Source organism: Mesoplodon densirostris, chromosome 4 (genome assembly GCF_025265405.1).
Source record: "Mesoplodon densirostris isolate mMesDen1 chromosome 4, mMesDen1 primary haplotype, whole genome shotgun sequence".
In the NCBI taxonomy this organism is placed as follows: Eukaryota; Metazoa; Chordata; class Mammalia; order Artiodactyla; family Ziphiidae; genus Mesoplodon; species Mesoplodon densirostris.
Genome location: NC_082664.1, coordinates 81,009,481 through 81,033,507, shown reverse-complemented (window position 1 = coordinate 81,033,507; position 24,027 = coordinate 81,009,481). Strand labels below are relative to the sequence as shown.

At 36.4% G+C, this 24,027-nt stretch overlaps 1 long non-coding RNA gene across 1 annotated transcript in view; it reads right to left on the bottom strand.

Moving 5' to 3' along the window:
- Positions 1-24,027, bottom strand: part of LOC132488426 (uncharacterized) — a 66,010-nt gene that overhangs the window by 41,078 nt on the left and 905 nt on the right. Inside the window, exon 2 of the long non-coding RNA XR_009531747.1 lies at positions 15,365-15,464. This is a non-coding gene — a long non-coding RNA (uncharacterized LOC132488426). The remainder of the gene's footprint in view (positions 1-15,364; positions 15,465-24,027) is intronic.

Sequence of the window (24,027 nt, the reverse complement as noted above, 5' to 3'; positions counted from 1 at the left end):
TTAAATATATTATATAGGTTAGTAGTAACAAAACAAATTATGAGATGGGTTCTTTGTTATTTCTATTTTAAGGATGGGGAAACTGAGGCACACAAAGAGAGATTATCAAATTTGCCTAAGGTCACAACTACTTCTTTAAATTATCCAGATTAAGTATCTGCATATATAAGCAAACTCCTTAAACTATCATTTCATATTGCCCATGTAGTTATTCTAGAACACTATGCAGTTTATAGACTTGCAGCCACAATGTGTTCTTTGTATCATTTTCAGACAAACGTTAATTTCCTTGCTTTGGTATTCTTTCTTAGAATGGTTTCTAAAGGATAAACCTGCTAGTCTCTCATTTTGCTACCAGCAATGATAATCCTAATTTTATTTCCTGAGTATCTTTCTTTCTTCTAAAGGTCACAAAGTTCAGGAGAGGGTTACATAGTAAAGGGAAAAAAAGCAATTTCTCTCACCAAAGAGGCATGAGATATAGGGGCAGGCCTTGGCATATGCTCAATTCCTGTTGTTACCCACCTCATTAATTGCTTGTTTTCATTTGAAACTCTTTTCTGAATGTGTTCCTTATAACTTTTAAAACTTCTTTTCATACCCTTGTTTTCAATGGCCCCTTATAGGCTTACAGATGGAAATCTGTTTCCCTTATCCTTATAGGTCACCCATGTTCTTGTTTTTCTTTGTAGCAAAGGAGGGAGAGTGAACAAAAACAGCTCTGTCGCTCAAGATCTTTTACACACATTCCTCAACTTTTGGAGCTTTCTCTAGACCTTAGCTATGTAATAGTGTGTGGGGAAAAAGAAGATTCTTTTTTTTTTCTTTAATTTTTTTCTGGAGTTTTGAAGAATCCATCTTAAATAGTGGAAAAGTTGTAGAATTTGAAGACTCATTGAAAAGTTAAGTTTGGTCGCAAACCCACTGGCAAGGATTATGGGTTTTATTTTGTTTAGATAGGTTTCAAGTTACATCAAGCATGTTATTGTTGTGATATTAAAGTACTTCCTTGTAACATTATTAGATTATATAATTGTCGTGACCTATTCAACTTAACTAAAAACAGTGACACTAATGGTGAGAGTTTCATACACCACACCATGTAGGAAGAAGAACGGTTTACAGTAGACTCTGGCCTTTTAGCATCTCTTAACCCATGATACTATTAGTGGTTTATTACATTTCTCTCTATTGCAAACAAAAGAATAAATATACCATGATACTATAAATGCATGCAGAGGTAGTGTCTTAATAAAATGGTGGACTAAATAGCTCTATAATGATTGGTCAAGTCATACTCAAATGAAACCTATAGAAAAAGGTTAATTTAATTTTTAAAACTATGAACAATACTGAGAGCATATGATACTGAGAGAAGGAACTGTATGGTTGACAGAGTCATGAAATTTAGAAGTTAATTAATACATTGGTAGATATCCATGAGATAATTAGAGAAATGAGACAGATGTTGTATTTGTAGCTTTATTTCAGCCTGTAGGACAGCACTTATTTTTAATAAATCTGGAGAATTATAGACATATATACACACATAAGAGAGGGGGGAAATCTAAAAGCATTGCTCTTATGACTCTAAGTTTAGGGTTCTCTGTAAAGCTTTTTAATTAAAAAGTTACTGAAGAAGAAACATCTGAAATAGAACAGGGAGCAGGTTCCTCAAGTGACTTAGCAGTTTGCAGTAGCATCAACTGTTGCAGTGAAAACAAAGATTTCTAATCTTAGAACTTGGCAGGTGAGTGAGTAACAGATTTCTCAATATAATGTTTTGATTTTTAAGAAATAAATGGATTTGTCACTTTTTTCTTTGGCCTGCTTCACATTCAGTCACATGTTTTATTAACCACTTGGGAGGTTGATTACAAATACTTTTAGTTAAAAGAACTCTTGGTTCTCTATTAACTGAACAATTTCCTAGACCTTGCACCTCTCTGGGGATCTGTAAGGTAGTTCAAGCCTGAAAAAGTGAGTATATTTTTGAATATGCTGATATTAAGATATATGTAGGTCTGTGCATGTGTGTGTTTGAAATGGAAGAGAGGATGTAATTAAGAAGTTGAGGCTTTTAGTGTTAGAGCTCCTTTTTGAACATGATTGGTTTCTGTCACTTTATTAATTTCTCTCAACTTTTTGATTATACTGATTGCAAATGTTGGGAAGAAGGTGCAGAGTTGTTTGAGATATTTTTACCCCCTCCAGCACACCATCTTAGGTTTCTTTAAGTGTGATGAATGTTGTATTAATGAGGACTGTTGTCATCGCTATGCCAATAAAATTGCCAATTAAGACAAGAAAAGGTATGCCTAGAGATTTTTTAAAACATAAATTAGCTAGGTAGTTGGGCTGTATAAAAATATATTAAAAAATAAATTTCTCACTAATAAAATGCTTTTGAGTCGAATGGCTTCTACCTATAAACTCTACTCTTCCTCATAGTCTCTGTACCAGTCTTGCAAATATTCCCTTATTCACTTGTCCATTGCAAGTAACCATGGGGGCTTCAGGAGTAATAAAGACTATGGATTTACTGTTCAAATATATTTCTCCTGAGGTGAGGGCAGGTAGGGAAAACAATGAACAAGTCAATTTTTGAAAATTATTTGCAAGGCTGCTATAACACACTTTACAGAGAGAAAACAGATGGTCCTTAGAATTTGCCTTATACTGACAGGGCAATTCTAACGCAGAACACTAAGGCCATTTCTTACTATGGTGGCAAAATGATAGAAGCCAAAATCTCAGAGAATATGGTACCTTACCGTAACAGAGTAAATTGTGAAAATGCCATATTTCTACAATATTACATCTTGCAGAATGAAGTTATCTAACAGTAAATACTTTTAGTTGTCTTTCTTCAAGGGGTCAGAGTTCTTTACTAATTGTACAGTAATATTTAGAACACAGTATGGTTTATTTTATGTGGAGCATGTTATGCCTTAAACTCAAATACTTTCAAACATCAGCTTAATTTCCCTTGATCATTAACCTAAATTTAAAAATCACCGACAAAAGTCTTTTCATGACACACATAGCTGGAACAAACTTAATTGTTTAGAAATGGTATAAAAATAACCACACCCTTTGGTTATGGCTATTTAATATTAAGCCAATTCAGTATGCATTTTGCTTCCATAAACTGGGTAACCCTCTGAAAAATCTCCTCTTACACTACTGTGGACTTGTTGACTTGATTTAAATAAGTTTCTTTTTTTCCTTCTCTATCAAAAGAAAATTACTTCTTTAAAATTGTCATTTTTCACTAGAGATTTAATTCTTTTCTCTGTTTCGTCTCAGACAAAACATAGAGGCCTAATGTCTCTGTGTCAGTGAAGAATTTTCGTATAATTTAAAATATTTTATCTTTCCTTTCTTTTGTATTACTCAAACTAGGTTCACCCATCCACCCACCCACCCATCCACTTAATCATCCAACACTGATTAAATGCTTACCATGTTAGGCACTAGGACTAAAGAAATAATAACACATAATCTCTTCCCTTAAGAAATGTGTACTATTCAAGGTGCTATTAGGGAAACCAAAGAACTTAATGAAAGAAACATTTGTAGATGTGTGTGAAGAATTAAAGAATCAGCAAGAGATGTTGAGGTATTCAGGGACTGGCAATTGTGGGAAGCCTAAATCATTCCTAAGCCTGAAGAGGGAAGAGGAGGAAATGGTGTTACCAGCACCTAGTGAAGTCTGGAGCTAGGCGAGCAGAATTATGAGGCAGAAGAGCACAGCTACTGCCAGAAACACAGCATGAAAGCAGAAAAAAAGCAGGAAAAGAAATATTTCTACTATATTTCTATTTCTCTTTCATCTTTTATTCTTCTGCCTGGACTTGCCATTGGTAAAACCCAACAGAAAGCCAGAGGGTATGAGCCTGAGTGATGCAGTCCAACTGAAATCCATATCAGGGCAGAATCGGGCAGAGAATGAATTGAGGGTATGAGAAGCAGCCTCCAAGTGGCTCCCAATGATCATTGCCTCCTGGTATTCATTTCCTTGTGTATTCTCCCCCTGAAGTGAGACTGGAAAAGTCGTATACTTCTGATGAATAGAATATGATAAAAGTGTTGAAAAGTCACTTCCATGTTATGATTCCATCCTGGCTTCCATCATGGGCTTCCATATTGGACACCATCCCTTGCTCTCTCACTTCCTTACTCTATGGGAAGCCAGCTGCCATCTTATGAGCTGCCCTATAGAGTCCCACATGGCAAAAAATTGAGAAAAGTCTCCAGCCCAACAAGGAACTGAGGCCCTCAGTCCAACAACCCTGAGGAACAGAATCCTGCCAATAGCCATGTGAGTGAGCTCGGAAGTAGATCCTTTACAAGACAAGTCTTTAGATGGGCTTCAGCCCTCCGAGAGAACCCTGAGTCAGAGTATCTAGCTAAGCTATGTCTGGATTTCTGACCCACAGAAATTATGGGATAATAAAATATTGTTCTTTTAAGATGCTAGGTTTGAGGGCTTCCCTGGTGGCGCAGTGGTTGAGAGTCTGCCTGCCGATGCAGGGGACACAGGTTCATGCCCTGGTCCGGGAAGGTCCCACATGCCGCGGAGTGGCTGGGCCCGTGAGCCATGGCCGCTGAGCCTACACGTCCGGAGCCTGTGCTCCACAATGGGAGAGGCCACAACAGTGAGAGGCCCGCGTACCGCAAAAGCAACAACAACAACAACAAAAAGATGCTAGGTTTGGGAAGTAATTTGTTATGACATAATAGATGGGAAGGTGGGCAGGACAGAGCATAAACAGCTTAGTTTACAATTTTTGCCTCATAGCATTAATTTTTGCCTCTCCATCACATGAAAAAACTCTTACCCCTCACACAAAAGTGACATCAGCTATTCCATAAATATGGAGTGATTTCAGTTCATTCATGCCCCTTCCTGAAACTTAAATTATAATTAACCTCCCATCAGACCTTTTTATATTCAGTAGCAGAAAAAGGGGGGGAATGAAATTAACATAAGATACAGCCACTATAATATCTGCTTTTGTAGCTGGTTATGAGACCTAAAATTATATCCATCACTTCTTCCATGTATTTTTCTGATTGGGGTTATTTACCTGGAAGGGTGACCTAAACCTTTATTTCCACAATTTAAAATTCTTAGTGGTGCTGACTTTATTGAGATTTCACAGTTTCCCAAGGACCATTCTTATGGAACAGTAAGTTCCTCAGTGAAACCCCCGAGTTCCACACGTGTTTTTCTTGCCTCTACTGTATCACAGTAACCCAATTTCCACATAGCAATTACCTTAGCCAATAGAGTAAGATCTTCCTGATGGTTCTTCAGCATGAGAAGCCCCAAAATAGCCAAAAGATTGACTCAGCTCTTAATTTAATGGAACAATGACTATGTTTCCTGGCAGAAATTGTTCTACCTTGGAAATTAGGATTTCTAAATCTTCTGAATACTTAATTGAAATATGAGATACTAAGACAAGTAACTCCCACCTCCATTCTTTGATTCCTGCATCTCTGCATTCTGGCTAAAAGGGCACTATATATCTAATGTTAGTTTAAGGCATATACTACATTCTATAGCATAGCAACCTAAACTCACCAGTTGTTGTTTCTAAGTTGATGCCTCAGCTGATAAAAAAAGTCTATTTTTTAATATATTCAGAAACTGTGGAAATAACTACAGGATGGGTCTGTGGACTTATTGAATCCATTGTCAGATTAAATGAAGTCAAGACTTCATTTATCACTTGACCTCCGTTAAGTCCATACTCTGACCACTGGGCCATAATAGTGCTTTGTCTCCTAAGGACTATCATTATCTCAAATTCACTATCTAAAAACCCCCAGAAGGACTGGGGATTTCCCTTCCCCAGTAAAAATCATCCTGGTAAATGACCATAGGTTAATCTGGAAAAGCCATGGATGCAATTTGTGGCCATATTTCAGGCTACATTCTTCCTCAAAGAGACCTGGCCTGCTCCTTAATTAAAGGACTTCAGATCTGTGAATTGGGAACTGGGCATGAGGCTAATTCTCACTGACAACTTAAATTGGTTTTTATTTTATATAAGTCAAGAAACACCTTACAAGATTGCCCATATATTTAATTGCCAGTGACCTTGTGATCAATTAGTCACTGGCACACGTCCATGTTGGTCAAAATACTCTGATTACCACTCTGTAAACTGTGTCTAATAAGATATTATTAATAAAATATATTATTCTCAATAATAACATATTATTATTAATAAGGATATTGGGATAATTGTGCCCACCTTGTCTCTGACAGTTAAAAGCAGCCACTTGGCCCTGCTACTCAGGGAGTTCATTTTCATGGCAACATTCTCATGTCCATCCTCAGCGGTTAGGGATGCCACCACAGAGGTTTTCAAGGGTGCTCTCTTCCTTAACCCATTTCATTTTAGTATGTTTTGAATGAAGGAGGTGTCCTCCAGGATGTTCTGGAGTAAGGAAGGTGAGAGGGTGTGGAGCAAATTGCACATTTTAAATCTGTTCTAACATTCTTATTTCTCTAAGCCATCAAGCTTCCTTTTCTACATTATGTCAAGGTAGTTCTGTAATCTTAAACTCATTAACTACAGGAAACTGTTGAGTCCAGGCTTTCATTTACCAGCCAACTGTTTGACTCACTCCCAATTTTTCTACCTAAAATACTAAAATCTCATATTCTAGTAGAGGCCACATACATACATTTAGCATATTCCAATGGTTCTCAAATTTTAGCATGTACCAGATCACCTGGACAATTTGTTAAAACAGATTTCTAGGCCCCATGACCTAGAATTTCTGATTCATTAGATCTAGGATGGAATCTAGGAAATCTGCATTCCTAACAAGTTCTCAGGTGATGCTGATGCTGGCTGGTCCAATGACCACATTTTGAGAATCATTGGCCAATTAAATCTTACAATTCATTCACCTTGACCTAATCTCTTTAGCATTCAATCTAATTCATGCTTGCCAGATTCTTGTTTATATAAATTGGCAAGATGATCACCCAGAGCAGACCTTGCAATTTTCTCTCAGGATTATGCTGGGTCTCATGCTTATGTTGGGATTTAATTCTCATTATGGTCCTGGAGGCAATAAGGCATGGTGATTGGGGCAGGAGTGTCTTGAGGAGAACAGGTAGCCCCTTGAGAGGCAACTGCCCCAAGCGAAGTTATTGAAAAGTTCTTCTGGAAGGAAAGACTGGTTTCATTGGACAGTGGGAGAAAGCATCTTCCATTGTAAATGCAGCTTCAAAGGAATTTGAGTTTCTAAGTTCTCAGCCTCATCTATGCCTGCCCAAATGTCCCTATTTCAAATAATAGTTTTCACTTCTTCCCAACAAGTGCCCCTACCTTAGATAAGAAACATGAATTCTTAATGTGGATTCTAGGTTAGGAAACCTTACTTAAAGCTTCCATAGAAACTTTCTGATATTCTCTTCATGTCTTTGGTTTAAGAGTTCAAGCTCTAAGCTTATTTTTTTCTTTTTTATAAGCTTTACAACACAGAGATAATCAGCCCATCCCACAGTCTCTTAATCATCATTGTTGCCATAGTGATCAAATGTCACAACCACATGATCTCCTAATGCCTTGCCCCAGCTGACACTCCACCAAATATCAATACTTCAGTGATAATTTGAGTAATTGCGTGTAACTGCATGCCATGAATTACATTTTCTGACTCACCTTCTTCACTTAATTATCTACTCAATAAACTTGTTCAAATTGAGTCACCTCAATTTTGCATACCAATACGATCTCTTTCACAATTCCTTCCCCAGTTACTTTACTTTTTAGTATTCTTCATAGGAGTTCAAAATGTGGTTTAAAAGTATTCAATATCAATAGCTAAAACCCTCTCATGACAATATTCAATGACAAGACAACTTATTGAAGTAAACTAATTTCCTAAAAAAGCCAAGAAATGCAGCCTGATCTTAGCATCCAGATTAATTACTTTGCTTTTAATGTCTATGTTCTTCATTCTTTCATCCATTAAATATCTTTCAGTATTCCCTATGCACCAGGCAAACAAACAGGAATTGGGAATATAGCAATAAGGAGGTGTACAGGTTCTTCTGTTTGCCCTTCCAAGACCAGCCCTTCATCCTACTCTGCCTTCTCTGCCAACCCCAAAGGGCTGATCTCTGTGAACTGTATCCACATGCTTCCATATCCTCTTCCTGTGAAATTCAGCCAGTGGGAGGCACTGGTAGGAGATGGCAAGCAGATGCAGAAAGAGATCAGTGATTTCTCTTTCTTGGTGCACTATTATGGTAATGACCAGATTCCTCTATCACTACAGCTCCTATTGAGTGACTGACCCCTCTTCCATCACTCCAGTATCTAAAAAGATCCAATGACACCATTTTCTTCCTTTGCCTCTTTCGAGTTTGCTGCTCATGCAAATTGGCAGGATTATCTCCTCCCTGAGATAACTTGGTGGACTTCGAATTTCAGTGACCTCTAAAATCTCAGTAGTTTGCAACAACAAAAGTTTACTTCTTAATCATTCTAAGTATCCATCCCAAGACAGCCAGGGCCTTTGTTTTAGGACTTAAGCTAGTAGAGCAATGAGCAATCTGATTACCAGTCCCTTGGCAGAAGAAAAAGAGAACCAGTGAACGATGTACTGGTTCTTAAAACTTCTTGCCAGAGGAGACTTCTGTCACCTCTGCTCATTTAATTGGTCGAAACAAACCACATGATCTTTGGGTTCATGCTGAGAGATTAATGGTCTCTCAGCAAGGGACTTCAAAGGGAAGAAAAACAGAATATTTGGTGAACAGTAATAAAAGCTACTACATTTACCAGATGGGATCTTGCCAATGGATGGGAAATCATCCATTGATAATTGAAAAGTCTTGATAAGTCTTAGGAAGCAAAAGTCTTTTCCATAAGATACAAAGTTAATGTTGAGTTTTTAACTAGGACTGATATGGGCAAAATGTTTCCAGCCATCCACACATCAGTGTTCTGCACTAATAGCATTAGAATATTTCAACTGATTGGACAACAATTATTGTGCATTTCGAAAGAAAGCAGAATTAAGGGTGTATAAATTTCCTTTTGCCTAAGAGAGAAAAAGGAGTCAGTGATGAAGAAAAACAAAGAAAATCCTATAAACAAATCAGGTAGGTTAATTATTTGTTCTTTATAGATTTATATCTCTACCATTTATTTATTTATTTATTTATTTATTTATTTATTTATTTATTATTATTTTGCCGTACGCAGGCCTCTCACTGTTGTGGCCTCTCCCGTTGCAGAGCACAGGCTCCAGACGCGCAGGCTCAGCGGCCATGGCTCATGGGTCCAGCCGCTCCACGGCATGTGGGATCTTCCCGGGCCGGGGCACAAACCCGTGTCCCCTGCATTGGCACGCGGTCTGTCAACCACTGCGCCACCAGGGAAGCCCTACGTTTTATTTTTTTAAAAAATTGGAGGAGATTTTAGAGAACGATTCTTCCTCATTCTTTTTATTTTCAATATTTTAAAATATCAAATGCAATTAATATCCACGGTACTTTTTAAAAGAATTTCTTATCGATAAAAAGTATTCATTTTCCCAAGTCAGAACACAAAATTACATCCCCTCAAAATAACAATTATGTTAAAATTATGTTTGTATATATGTACAAACAAAATTAAATGTGGAAAATTAAAATTAATATTGGTAAGGAGATACAGAATTTTTTTGTTTAATATCTAGAATTATAATACCAATTGTGTGATGAATAATTTAAAGTGTTCATTGCTTATTATTTATCATCAAAATCTCCCATTATTTTTATTACATTAATGCTTACATAGTATATTTTGCTTGCTTAAAAATCCTACCTATTTCATTTCTATCATGTTTTTTACTGTAGATAAATTAAATCATGTCAACTATATGCTCTCCTTCCTCACAGCCGAATAGTTCTCAGATATCACTTATTCTCCAAGCATGTGCACATGCTCAGATACAGCGATGAGAAATGAAAAACAATATTAGAATTATGTACACACATAATCCAAAATACACATTGCTAAACACAATAAAAATTCAATCTATTGAGTTCTACAAAAAGAGCAAAGCCAATGTACAGAAATCTATGAAATGAAAGCTCAAAGAGAAAATGACCATAATTAAAATGTTGTTTGATCAAATTCTAACATATTACTATAATTACAATGAAAATTTACCAAGTGTAAATTCTCTTTTTATGACTGTTTTTTTCAGTTTTTCTTGCAAATTGCTCTACTTCAGAGAAATATAGGTTTTCCATTTAAACAAACACATTTATTCAACTATTCCTATTGCCATTGAGTCACTGTTTAGAATTTAGTTTGCTGGACTATTTAATTCATCTAATTACTCAGAAATACATAGCTGGACAGAGAAGTTTATTCATAAGCTTTTACCAGAGCCATGAGATATTGCTATGAATGAGTACAGACTATATATGTTCCATGATGAAAGAGAAGTGAGAGATGGGCATGATGTTTATGATGCGCCCAATATTTTCAAAGCTGTAGTCGACCAGTTTCAAATGATTGATTTAGAGTTTAGGGCATTTATATGTTTAGACAATAATTTAGAAGAATGAAAATAGGTGTAACATTGAGCCTGATGTCATCACATTTTAAGCTCATTTTACAACAAAGTTCTTGATGAAGAGAATCAGTGGTTGAATACGTATTCTCTACATTTCTTGAGAAATGTTCTTTTCCAATGAGATTAGAAGGAAGACTTTTTTCTTTTTTTAATGGATTATTATTAAGCTCTAGAAATTCAGAATGTGTGAGAGTATATGCTATTACTTTTGCAAAACTGCAGAGGTGACAGTTTTATGATTCTGAAACTTATAATCTGGCTTGAACGTGAGGAAACCTGGGTTCTAGTCCCAGCTCTGTCACTAGCACACTTTGTAGGCAAACACTAATTACCTGATATATCTATGTTTCTGTTCTTTCATTAATAAAGTGAAAAGACAATATTTTCTTCCTATTTCAAGGGGGATATTATTAGGACATATGAAACAGAACTTGTTAAAATACTTGGCACTCGTCAAATGAAAGATGATCCACAAATCCCCATTATAGTTATACAACACTATATATTCCACCAGACCAGAAACATTTTCATAAATAAGAACAATGTATAAAATTATAAAGAAGGAATCTGGAAAGAAACTTTTTAAATATGGAATATTAGAAATATCAATTTGTCACTAAATAACTCTAAGTTTCTTCTACGATGCAAGTTTACAGACAAAACGTCTTGCAATGGAGACTGAAATTGGATGCACATATTAGTCTTATTGGCAGTATATTGAATCAGTAGCAATGAACTTCAAAAAGAATTTCATCATCCATCTCCAACTTACTGGGACATCTTGAGAGTGTAATCTATGACTTGATTACAGTTTGGGGAAGGATAAGGGAGAAGGAGAAGTTAAGAATTACCTTGGAGACTAAGTTGGTGGAAGCTTATGTCTTCAAAAAACGATAAATTGGTAGAAGTGTGAGTTGGTGTAATGGTGTAGGAGTGTGACATGTTAAAATATTGACCTTAGTTTTGAATGTGCTGGAGATGCAGGTGTCCAGCATTCTTTAAATTAGTTACATTCCAATCTTATTTTAGAGGGGCTTCACCTAGCCACATTAGCTAGAATTTGGATACCCTGGTTTTTTTTGATGGAGACCTTAAAAAAAGAATACTTTATTCTTGGTGGGAGGGAGACGCAAGAGGGAGGGGATATAGGGACATATGTATACGTATAACTGATTCACTTTGTGATTCAGCAGAAACTAACACAACATTGTAAAGCAATTATACCCCAATAAAGATGTTAAAAAATAAACTTTATTCTTTACTATGCAGTTGAAAAAAAGAATGAGATAGATCTATATATAACAGTACAAGATAATGTCCTAGATATATTTGGAAAAACAAAGTACACAACAGTGAATATAGTATGCTCCCTTGGGTGAAAAATAAAAGTGATATATGCTTATATATTCATAAAGTCATTCTGGAAAGATACAGAACAGTGGATAATGTGTTGCTTCACAGGAATGATCTGGAGGACTGGGGGTCTGAAGAAGGAGAGAGACTAATTTTATTCCTTGCTCTGAAATCTACATCGTCTGATATGTATATAGTCACCCCAGCTTTTTTTTGAATAGCGTTTGCATAGTACATATTTATATTTCTCACTCTTTTACTTTTACCCTGTCTGTGTCTTCATATTTAAAGTGAATTTCTTGCAAACATGATATATTTGGGTCTTGCTTCCTTGTCTAATCTTTCAACCTTCATTTTAAGTATTTAAACATTGATATTTAATGTGATTATTGATATTATTGGATTTAAACCTACCATCTTGATATTTGTTTTCTGTCTCATTTTCCCCCCCTTTCCTCTCTTTTTTTGCCTTCTTTTGGACTAATACAGTATTTTTATACGATTCCATCTTGACTCCTTTTTGGCTTTTTTGCTATAAATCTTTGCTTCATAATCTTTTAGTGTTTGCTTCAGGGTTTACATGTGACAGATACTGTGACCACTGTGTGTGTGTATGTATATGTATAAAATCCTAACCTCATAAGGTAAACTTGATTATCCCTATTTCACAGATGAAGGAAAAACATATTGCTGAAATTACAAATGAATGCCTCAGAACCAGAATTCAAACCCAGGTTTTCCTGACTCCAAAACATACATTGTAATATCAGGAAAATTTTATAATAACTTTCAACCTTGATATAATCAGAAGTCTATAAAAAAGACATAGGCTAAAAACTGAATTGTTATTACATTTTTAATTATTGAATATATACGTGAAGATTGCAAAGAGATATAGGGTCTAAACATAATGGATTGCCAGAATTTGGAAATAAATTCAAGAATATGGTACTGTTATCTCTCTCTCTTTGAAGCTAACTATAGTAAAACAGAACAATGAAGAAACTAGCTATCTGCAGAAGTAAACCTTACCCTTAAGGCAAAGTTTTAAAATATGTCACTGATAATATTAATGTGTAGTGCAAATTTCCTTTCATATATTTATAACTGACTAGTGCTTGATTGAAATCACTATAGTATTTGAAAATGCAACTGCCACTAAAGATGGTTTTGGAGGCTTTAGCCCCCTTATAATCTCTTGTCTCCATTTTTAACTGGATAGCCACTCCTAAAACATTTTTTATATAGAGATTCTAGAACTCCTATTGTTTGGGAAAAAGAATGAAAGGAAAAGGGAAAAGGATGCCCCACCAATGAATGTAGATATTCCAGTTTCCTTCAAATTTTAATTCTTATGGTACATATACTCATACATATAATATATATATATTGAGAAGGAGACCTAATGGAATGATACCATTTATCAGATAATAAAACCTGACTCTATCCTTTCCAATAACTGTTTTGTTAATTAAGATATTAATTGCATACAATAAATATTACCAATTTTAAGTGTACAGTTTGATGACTTTTGATAATTGCATATAATTGTGTAACCACATCTTCTATCAAGATGTATTAGAACAATTCCTTCACCCTAAAAAAGTCTCCTTCAGGCCTTTTGCCCTTGATGACCTCTCCTCATTCCTGACTCCAGGCAATGCTGATACTCTTTCAATACCTGGTAGCTTTGCCTTTTCTAGCATTTCATAAAAATGGAGTTTCATGGGGCTTCCCTGGTGGCGCAGTGGTTAAGAGTCCGCCTGCCGATGCAGGGGACACGGGTTTGTGCCCCGGTCCGGGAAGATCCCACATGCCGCGGAGCAGCTGGGCCCGTGAGCCATGACCGCTGAGCCTGCGTGTCGGGAGCCTGTGCTCTGCAATGGGAGAGGCCAAAACAGTGAGAGGCCTGTGTACCGCAAAAAAAAAAAAAAAAAAATGGAGTTGCATGAAATATAGTCTTTTGTGTTTGACTTCTTTCACCTTAGCATGCTTTTAAAATTCATCCATGTTGCTGTGTGTGTTGCTGAGAAGTATTCTATGGTATGAATATACCATAATTTATTTATTCATTTGAAAATTGGGGTTGCTTTATGTTCTTAGCTATTATAAATAATGCTGCTATGAATATTCAACTACACATTTTTACATGGATATATGTGTTTATATCTCTGAAGCAAATACAAGGAGTAGAATTGCCGGATCATAAGGTAAAATGTGTTAAATTTTATAAGACGCTGCCAAACTGTTTTATAAAGAGGCTGTACCATTTTTGCATTCCTACTAACAATGCACTAGAGCTTTAGTTGCTCCATAACCTTGTCGACACTTATTACACTCAGTCTTTATTACATTAGCTATTTTAGTGGGTATGTACTAGTATCTCATTGTGGTTTTAATTTGTTAGGCAATGTTTCAATGAAAGAGCTATATTTCCAATTTGTGCTTTCCTATTGGCAAAAAACAACCGACTTACATACATTCTGGTTTATTATTGAGTCATCCATGAAGCTATGTAGCTTCTATCAGTTCCCTACAGTCTTATCCACACTGGATGAATGGTAAAGACTTTTTGAATCTATGGAGCTGAAAACTAGTTCCTATACTTTTCTTTAATTTCATCAGAGTATTGCCTAACCTGTGAGACCTAGCCTGAAGCAGTCGGGTATCCTGCCTCTCTTCCTTCCTTCCTTCCACTCTCCCAATCATCCATTCTTCCGAATATCTCTTCTATTTACAAAGATAGGTGTTAGTTTGGGAAAATTAAAATGATATAGAAAGATATATATAAGAAAGAAAAAAAATCCATTCAGTTTTACCACCCAAAGACTACCACCATCAACATGTTAATGAATTTTTTTCCAGATCTCTCTTTATGTAAAATAAAAAGACTTTGTTATTAAAATGAACTCTTTAATTTAATTTTTACAACAACTATGTGTAGTAGATCATATTTTAACCCCATCATACAGATAATAAAACTAAAGAAAAAAATGTTTCAGTACTTTGTCTCAAATTACAAAGCTTAGTAAGTAGCAGTACTGACATTCAAATTAAGGCAGTCTGAATCCAGACTGCAAGTACTTAACCATGCTTCTGTACTATCTCTCATATATGTGCCTATGTATATATGTGTGTATATTCTTTGTATGTTAATGCAATCATAGTATACCTCATGGTTATATTTACACGGTACATTTATTTAACCAATCCCTAATTATCGATATTTAGTTGTTTTCTGTTTTTCAATATTAGTAACAACATTGCAAAGAACATTCTCTGTACTATTGTCCAATTATCTACTTAAGATAATTCCTACTGATGGCAATGCTTAGTCAGAGTGTATGCACATTAAAGATTTAATATGTAGTCCCAAATTGCCCTTAAGAAAAGTTGTACTTACTTCTCCGGCAACTGAGCATGAGATTTTCCCTTTCCCTGTATTCCTGCCAGCATTGGTCTCTATCCTCACCAGTTTTGGCTCTTTTGTAATCTCTGCTAACCTGAAAGTTAAGAAATTATATCACATGTTATTTTATTTCATTTGCTTGTTATTGGAGCTAAATTATTTGTCTTTTAAAATATACAAGTAATGCATATATATTCATCAAAAATAGTCAAACAATACAGACTTATATGAAGTGAAAGTAGAAGTCCCACCTCCCATTTTTCCCATAGAAGTATCATTGTAACAGTTCAGGATATAACTTTGTAGAGCCTTTAATATTTACTTATATATTTATGCATATATATGCTTAATTTTCCTTTGATATAAATGAACACATCTTATGCAACTTGCTTTTTACACTTGAAAATATGTCCTAAATAATTTTTCATTTTTCTTTAACTGCTACATATTATTTCACTGTGTGGAGGTACCATAATTTATTTAACTAGTTCTGTTGATGAAATTTAGGTTAATTACATATATATGTATGTGAATAAATATATACTAAGTACCTACTATATACAAGGACTGTTCAATAAATGAATAATAAAATCAATTAATAAATATAATAAATAATATTATATATAAATATATAATAATTATTTTTATTTAATATATAATAATTTAAAAGTCCCTGTCCTGATGAGATTTCCATTTTGCCACAGTGGACATTCTTATATATTTTTGCACATATATAAGGGCAAAATATTTCTGTAGCCATGTAAACATTTAAAATTTTGATAAATAAACATATAATAGGCCATCAATAAATACTAGTTGAGTAAAGGAATAAGATTGTTCTCTAAAGTTAAATTAAAAAATTAATAATAAGCAGATATGTTTTATTTGCTGTGCATAGTGATTAAAACTTTTAAAATTAGTTTCCAACACCGAAAAAAGGAGTTAACTAAAATGGAGATTTCTATCATCTCTTGGAAAATTGGAAGATCTGGTAACACTGGGTTCACATTTGCACAGGGCAGCTACAGCAAAGTGATGAGTGAGTAGTGGTTTGCCACAGTCTTCACCATTCCAAATTTTCTTATACCAACCTACTGCACTCATCTATGTTATCTGACTGGCTCCCATAGCTTCTGAATTTGCCATTCTCCATTATGGAATAAAGAAAAAAGATATCTAAAAGAGACAGAATGAGTCTCAGGCCTATAATGCTTACCCATGACCTCAGGCAACATATTAATTCATGTAATACAATTTGTGTTTTTCAAACAATAGCGAACATCAATGAAACTGAAAGCTGGTTCTTTGAGAAGATAAACAAAATGGATAAATCTTTAGCCAGATACATCAAGGAAAAAAGGGAGAGGACTCAAATCAATAAAATTAGCAATGAAAAAGGAGAAGTTACAACTGACACCACATAAATACAAAGGATCATAAGAGACTACTACAAGCAACTATATGCCAATAAAATGCACAATCTGGAAGAAATGGACAAATTCTTAGAAAGGTACAACCTTCTAAGACCGAACCAGGAAGAAATAGAAAATATGAACAGATCAATCACAAGTAATGAAATCGAAACTGTGATTAAAAATTTTCCAACAAAGAAAAGTCCAGGACCAGATGGCTTCACAGGTGAATTCTATCAAACATTTAGAGAAAACCTAACACCTATCCTTCTCAAACTCTTCCAAAAAATTGCAGAGGGAGGAACACTCCCAAGCTCATTCTACGAGGCCACCATCACCCTGATACCAAAACCAGACAAAGATATCACAGAAAAATAAAATGACAGGCCGATATCACTGATGAACATAGACGCTAAAATCCTCAACAAAATACTAGCAAACAGAATCCAACAACAGATTAACAAGATCATACACCACGATCAAGTGGGATTTATCTCAGGAATGCAAGGATTTTTCCATATCCGCAAATCAATCAATGTGATACACCATATTAACAAACTGAAGAATAAAAACCATCTGATCTTCTCAATAAATGCAGAAAGAGCTTTTGACAAAACTCAACACCCATTTATATAAAAACTCTCCGGAAAGTGGACATAGAGGAAACCTAGCTCAACATAATAAAGGCCATATATGAGAAACCAACAGCCAACATCATTCTCCATGGTGAAAAACTGAAAGCATTTCCTCTAAGAACAGGAAAGAGACAAGGATGTCCACTCTCGCCACTATTATTCAACATAGTTTTGGAAGCCCTAGCCACGGTGATCAGAGAAGAAAAATAAATAAAAGGAATCCAAATTGGAAAAGAAGTAGTAAAACTGTCACTGTTTGCAGATGACATGATACTATACATAGAAAATCCTAAACGTGCCACCAGAAAACTACTAGAGCTCATCAATGAATCTGGCAAAGTTGCAGGATACAAAATTAATTCACAGAAATCTCTTGCATTCCTATACACTAACAATGAAAATCAGAAAGAGAAATTAAGGAAACAATCCCATTTACCATTGCAACAAAAAGAATAAAATATCTAGGAATAAACCTACCTAAAGAAGCAAAAGACCTGTACTCAGAAAACTATAAGATACTGATGAAAGAAATCAAAGATGACACAAACAGATGGAGAGATATACCATGTTCTTGGATTGGAAGAATTGATATCGTGAAAATGACTATACTACCCAAAGCAATCTACACATTCAATGCAATCCTTATCAAATTACAATGGCATTTTTCACAGAATCAGAACAAAAAACTTACAATTTGTATGGAAACACAAAAGACCCTGAATAGCCAAAGCAATCTTGAGAAAGAAAAACGGAGATGGGGGAACCAGGCTCCCTGACCTCAGACTATACTACAAAGCTACAGTAATCAAGATAGTATGGCACTGGCACAAAAACAGAAATATACATCAATGGAACAAGATAGAAAGCCAAGAGAAAAACCCATGCATCTATGGTCACCTAATCTATGACAAAGGAGGCAAGAATATACAATGGAGAAAAGACAGTCTCTTCAATAAGTGGGAAAACTGGACAGCTACATGTGAAATAATGAAATTAGAACACTCCCTAACATCATATACAAAAGTAAACTCAAAATGGATTAGAGACCTAAATGTAAGACCAGACACTATAAAACTCTTAGAGGAAAACATAGGAAGAACACTCTTTGACATAAATCACAGCAAGATCTTTTCTGACCCACCTCCTAGAGTAATGAAATAAAAACAAAAATAAACAAATGGGACCTAATTAAACTTAAAAACTTTTGCAAAGCAAAGGAAACCATAAACAAGATGAAAAGACAGCCCTCAGAATGGGAGAAAATATTTGCAAATGAAGCAACTGACAAGGGATTAGTCTCCAAAATATACAAACAGCTCATGCAGCTCAATATCAAAAAAACAAACAACCCAATCAAAAAATGGGCAGAAGACCTAAATAGACATTTCTCCAAAGAAGACATACAGATGGCCAACGAACACATGAAAAGATGCTCAACATCACTAATTATTTGAGAAAGGCAAATCAAAACTACAATGAGGTATCACCTCACACTGGTCAGAATGGCCATCATCAAAAAAATCTACAAACAATAAATGCTGGAGAGGGTGTGGAGAAAAGGGAACCCTCTTGCACTGTTGGCGGAAATGTAAATTGATACAGTCACTGTGGAGAACAGTATGGAGGGTCCTTAAAAAACTAAAAATAGAACTATCATATGATCCAGCAATCCCACTCTTGGGCATATACCCAGACAAAACCACAATACAAAAAGATACATGCACCTCAATGTTCACTGCAGCACTATTTACAATAGCCAGGACATGGAAGCAACCTAAGTGTCCATCAACAGAGGAATGGATGAAGAAGATGTAGTACATATATGCAATGGAATATTACTCAGCCATAAAAAGGAACAAAATTGTGCCATTTGCAGAGATGTGGATGGACCTAGAGACTGTCATACAGAGTGAAGTAAGTCAGAAAGAGAAAAACAAATATCATATATTAATGCATATATATGGAATCTAGAAAAATGGTATAGATGAACTTATTTGCAAAGCAGAAATAGAGACACAGATATAGAGAACAAATGTATGAATACCAAGGGGGGAAGGGAGGAGGTGGGATGGATTGGGAGATTGGGATTGACATATATACATTATGTATAAAATAGATAACTAATGAGAACTGACTGTATAGCACAGGGAACTCTACTCAATGCTCTGTAGTAACCGAAATGGGGAGGAAATCCAAAAAAGAGGGGATATATGTATGCATAAGGCTGATTCACTTTCCTGTACGGCAGAAACTAACACAACATTGTAAAGCAACTACACTCCAATTAAAAAAAAATGTGTCTTTCAGAAAAAGTATTGGTCAGCTTGGAAGCATAGAAAATGGAAATTCAGGAAGTGAATGATGGTAATGTCCTTCCAAACATATTTTGGAAATAGGATATATTTGCCAAAATAACAAGCTGGCCTTTTCAGTTGCAGATATAGTACAGTGGTTAAGAGCTAGGCTGCCTGGGTTTGAATCTTGATTTTGCCACTTATTAGCTCTAGGATTCAAGGCAGTGCTGCAGACTGAATGTTTGTGTTACTCCAAAATTCATATGTTAAAGCTCTAATCCCCAATATGATGGTGTTTGGAGGTGGGGCCTTTTGGAGGTAATTAAGTCATGACATTGGACCCTCGTGAATGGGATTGGTACTCTTATAAGAAAAGGCTCTCTCCACCACGTGAAGGTACATCCATCCACAGACCAGGAAGAGAGCTCTCATCAGAACCAGACCATGTTGACACTCTGATCTCAGACTTCCCAGCCTCCAGAACTGTAAGAAAGTCTGTTATTTAAGCCATCCACACTATGGTATTTTGTTAAAGCAGTCCAAACTGACTAAAACAGGCAGCTTATTTAACTTCTTTGTGCTCAGTTTTCTCATCTGCAAATGGGAATAACAATGTATCCTACTTCATATATTTGCTGCGATAGTTACGTCACTACACCTAAAACACTTAGGAGAGTGCCTGGCCCATATAAGTTGTCATTATTAATATAAATGCATTAGACACTCATGTAACGATGCCCTTAAATCTTCCAAATAATCACTTAATTCCTTTTTTTCTAAATCCTCACCAGGAAATCTTCCAATGATTCCCTGCATGGCATGACTTCAGAGAGATGCACTGGCTTGAGTTGTATTGATAAATCCTCTCAAGATCTCTGAGGAGTATCTACCTATAGGGTTTTTGATTTGATCATCTGAATCTTTATCCATCAGTACATCATTGAGATGTGTTGCCAAGGAAGCAGAATTCAGTGACAGCTTGCAACTTTTTATTACCAGCAACAGTATTTGGCTATGAAGAGTCTCCCCTAAGAAAACTGGCAAGGAACTGAGATTTTTTGAGGCTGAGTTTCCATTCACCTATTTTGTTGGCTTTATAAACTAATACATAGTCATTTATAACAGTTTGAGATTGTAGGAATTGAGCTCACAATGCCTTTGAAAGGCGAATCTTGGGCAAGTCATTTCAATATATTATAAAAAGAATTACTTTAGACTATGCTGATATAAAATCTGTTATCTTGTTGACATTGATTGGGTTGCAGCTACCTTTACACTATCCATGTAGAACGCTATGCATATAGGGGTCCTGCTAAGCCAACTTTTCTTGAAGTTTGGGCAAATTACTTATCGACAAATGGATTGACTACTTAAAAATGAGTTCTCCTTATTAACTTGTGAGTCTTTTTAAAAATACGTTGTGAAGTTTCAATATTAGTATGTTACTATGTTCAGGATTAGTATATTTGTTTCAAAGTAAATTAAAGCATTTCCTTAAAAAAACTGGTGTTGAAATTCCTCATTTTGGCTTTCCATGACACTGGATAATCTGGCATCATTTTATCCATCCAAATTATTTTTCCTTCTCTCTTATATACTCTTACAACTTATCAGGCAGGTTTGCCCACTACTGCTGAACACACCATACTCATTCCTGTAGGGGAGGAAAAATTCTCTTCTACCCTCTTAGGTTCTCTGGCTAAGAATTAAACTCGCCTATGGCAGATTAACTGGCAAAAAAAACATACAAGTTTTACTAAAATTTCTTACATGGACATGGGAGCCTTCACAACAGAATGAAGATCCTCCCCACCAGCCCCCAAAAGATGGCAGAACCTACATGCTTTTATAGTAGGTTGAACGAAGAGAGGTAATTGTAGAAAAGTAACTAAACTATATGGAGAGGCAAAAGGAAGATAAGAATCCATATTTTTAACAAGTTCTGTTTGCACAGATTTCTTTTGGCCTTGATTCCCCATTTCCCATCTCTGGCAACGAGAATATCTTTTTTTCTCCTAAGTACAGAGAAAGCACCTTTTACATTGGGCTTTTATCTCCTGCTTTCAGAAATAAAAAGGAGTTCAGAATGCCCTTATTGCACCTGCTATTTCTCAAGTGCCCTTAACTTAATCAATATGCCAAAGTGGCACTTTTGAGGTGACATGCTCTGAATTCCTTTATCTGTCTTTGTTTGTAAGGTCTACCTATTCCTCCTGTTCATTTTGGCCCATCATTCAAGTCCTGTTTTTTTTCTAGAATTTATCCTGTGGATTCAACTCATGGGACTCTTGCCATATGCATTACATAACTTGTTACTTTCAAAATATGCCCTCTTGTATTGTGAATATTTGTTTCATGCAGTTGTCTTATCTCCCCAACTAGACTGCAAGCTCTTTAAATATTTGACTCATTTCGTAAATATCCACAATCACAGAACTTTAAAACTGCATTTAGATGCTGAAATGTGTATGCAGACTGTCACTGCTCTAGTCACCCATACTAAGAATAGCAGAGTTAATGAGAACATTATAGTATAATAAAACTGAATGCTTACTGGGTACGAGTCCCTTACATATATTTATTTATTTAATTCATTATGGTGACATCATCCTTCATGGTTTTCTTCCTCTCACATCCAATGTTTAGTCTATGTGACTCTATTGGCTCTACCTTCAAAATAGATCTGGTACATTCCCACTTCTCACCAAAGTCACCAGTACCATCCTGATTCCAGGCTCCATCACTTCTCTCCTGGATTATTGTAAAAGCCTCCTAATAGGTGTATTCGCAACACAGCCCAGTGTCATTCTTTCAAAGTTTTAAGTCATACGTCTGTTCAAAATCCCGCAACGGTCATTCACTTCAAAGGAAAAGATGAAGTCCCTAGCAGCCTACAAGAACCTATGTCACTGGCAAAGCCCACTGGGGTTTCACGGAAAAATAAGATGGAATCTAGGTGTTAAGGTCTAACTTCTTTTGTGCTTAGTCTAGTTTCACTTGGCTATAGGGGGTTGTGTGCAGAGGCCTTGCACCTAACACGTGGAATTAGAGTTCCCAGCACAAAACTGCTGCACCCGACACCCTAAATTGCCTGGGTTATGGGCAAAAGCCCTAGCGCACAACACCTCAATTCAAGATGGGGACAACATACCCTGTGCAGAAACGCTGCACCCAGCACTTAAGTCTAAAGTGCCCCCAGGAACACAACTGTGCCCCACCCTATTGACAAGAACCTCATAAAGCTGCCCTGCCCATGGCCTGTTGGGGAGAGCTTGTCTCCTAGAGCGAGAACTCACACCTCTCCAGTCTTTGACCAAAGAATAAAGCTTTGCTTTGCTTCTGAACGAACCAGGCAGGAGGACCCTTGTTGGAGCCCAACTTGAAAGGGTTGGTAATAATAAGACAGGCTGGGACCTGGGACGTGGTACACTTTGCTGCAGTACTTTCACATGGACAAACGGCTCCTTGAGCAACAAAATACAAAGAAACTATAAGGGACTAAAAATAACTGTGTGAATGCTCAGTTGGGACAAATTATACAAAACAAGATACAAAAAGACCAAAAAAAGAGCTGAGAGCAAAAACAGGGTGTCAGGAGCAAAAGCAGGGTGCTGTGCATGCCTCCTGCACGTAACACCACCAAAGGGGCGGGCAAACCACCTAAGCTACCACTCCCAGCCAACCCCTGGACACCCCCCTACCCTCACCCCATATAAGGAACCAGCTGCCCCCCGACCCCCCCGGGGAGCAAGCAAGGGAAACTGTTACTTGTTATCAAGGGAAACTATTACTTGTTTTTGCTCCTCACTGCTTGCCTGAATTTCTTGTCTGGCCTCTTGTCACCTTCTATTGATTGGGCAAGGTCAAGAACCATGGTTGGTATCAATAACACCTATATGATCTCCCTCCCTGCATCACTGGAACCTCATCTCCCACTACTCCGAGGCTTCAGCCACACTGGCCAGCCTTGTTTTTCCACAAACACATAATGCATCTAGGGTCTCGGCTCTGGTTTTTTTCTTCTGCCTAGAGCAGCGGTCCCCAACCTTTTTGGCACCAGGGACTGGTTTTTGTGGAAGACAATTTTTCCACGGATTGGGGGTGGGGGAATGGCTCAGGAGGTAATGCGAGCAACAGGGGAGTGGCAGATGGAGTTTTGCTCTGTTGGCTGGCTCTCCCACCCACCGCTCACCTCTCGCTGTACAGCCCAGTTCCCAACAGGCCGACAACCTCCTTCCTGATTCCTCTCAAGCTCTATTTTTTTTCACAGCACTTAACATGTTTCAACCTGCTATGTAACCTTTTGGCAGTATACT